Source organism: Myotis davidii, unplaced genomic scaffold (assembly GCF_000327345.1).
Source record: "Myotis davidii unplaced genomic scaffold, ASM32734v1 scaffold3352, whole genome shotgun sequence".
In the NCBI taxonomy this organism is placed as follows: Eukaryota; Metazoa; Chordata; class Mammalia; order Chiroptera; family Vespertilionidae; genus Myotis; species Myotis davidii.
The window spans coordinates 33,488-35,242 of NW_006284012.1; positions in this window are offsets into that span (position 1 = coordinate 33,488).

A 1,755-nucleotide genomic window follows, 5' to 3' on the forward strand; every position below is an offset into this window, starting at 1 on the left:
CTGAAACCCAGGTGGTGGGGTCTGGTGGGGGTGCTTACCTTGACCGGTCCCTGCTGCTATTGCCCCAGCCCACTCTTTCTTTCCCATTTATCCTTCCAGATCAGGGGGTGGGGGGGTCAGAGGTCAGAGGTCAGAGGAGGGGTTGCTGGATCTTCCAATCCAGAGTGGAGGAAGTGGATGATTCAGACAAAAGCTTCCATGTGACATATCCCCACCACCAGACAACCATCTGGGTACCCACAGGTCACATGGGTAGGGCATGCAGCCAAATAGAGGACAGGCCACCACCATTCCACCCCCATGTGGTTCCTGCCTCCTGGACTCTGGTGGCTGAGATGCCTAGTCCAGCCTGATTTGGGTTGGGGGGGGCGGGGGGCGACCAGGCCAGCAGGGGAGTGCCGTTGGGGATGAGCAGGCTGGCAGGGGAGGGCAGTTGAGAGCATTAGGCAGGCAGGCAGGTGAGTGGTTAGGAGCCAGTGGCCCTGGATTGCAAGAGGGATGTCTGACTGCCGGTTTAGGCCCGATCCCTGGACATCCCTTGAGGGATCCCAGATTGGAGAGGGTGCAAGCGGGGCTGAGGAACACCACCCCCCTGCATGAATTTCGTATACCGGGCCTCTAGTTAAAATTATAGAACATCTAGGAGAAGCCGTAGCAGAAAATGCTCACAACCTGGAGGAAGGCAGAGGGGCCTCAAAAAAATAAATTGATAAATGGGACTTCATCAAAATTTAAAACGTACACACTTAACACTGTTAAGATAATAAAAATACAATCCACCACCGGGAGAAAAAGATTTGTAATACATGCATCTGGCAAAGAACTTGTATCCAAATTTATGAAGGAAGGAAGGGAGGAATGGAGGGAGAGAAGAAAAAGAAAAGGAACTCCTACAGCTCACTAAGAAGATACCCAACCCCATTACAAAGGGGGCACGGGCTTGTGCTAATAGCTTATCAAAGAAGCTGTTCAAATGACCCAGAAGCACACGACAGGAGGCTCATCCTGCTAACTCATCGGGAAACTGCAGTCTAGAAGGTCACCATTACACACACACACACACACACACACACACACACACACACACCCGAAATGGCTGGCATGTTTCGGGCTCTCCCCACTCTTCTCCCTCTCCCTCCCTTTCCTTCTGAATGGAGCAGCCCAAAGCCTGGCGGGGGGCAGGGCAGGTAGGCATCTGGTTGGGTTGGTGCTGGGGACTGCGCTGGGGAGGAATTGACCAAAAAAGACAATGCCTTAAGGGCAGAAACCAGGTCTCACATGCCAGAGAAGGCAGGCCAATATGAAGAGGAAACAACTGGAATAAACTGGTTTGGGATTGGGAAAGGCTCGCATTTCAATATAGATATAGAACTATAAAGGTGTGGGGGCATGTAATTGTGTGCACGTGTGTGCACTCGTGTCTGCCAAATGCATGTGCACGTGTATGAGTGTGTGCATAGCATGCACGTGGGTGAGTACACGTGTGCACATACACACATTCTCTGGCTCGACGCCAGAGCAACCAGCAGCATCTTGGATCTGAGTACCATTTGCCCCTGAGAGGAGCTTGGTCACCCGGAGAGGTGACAGGAGGTGGAACGTAGAGGGGCCAGGGATAACCCTGTGCAAGGACTTACTCAAGGAGAGACGGAGAGAGGCCTCCACAAACACACTTCAACAGGGATGTGCCCACATCTTTATCGGTAACAGCCCAGACAGGAAGCAAGCAGATGGTCAGGACCAGGTGAAAGGAGA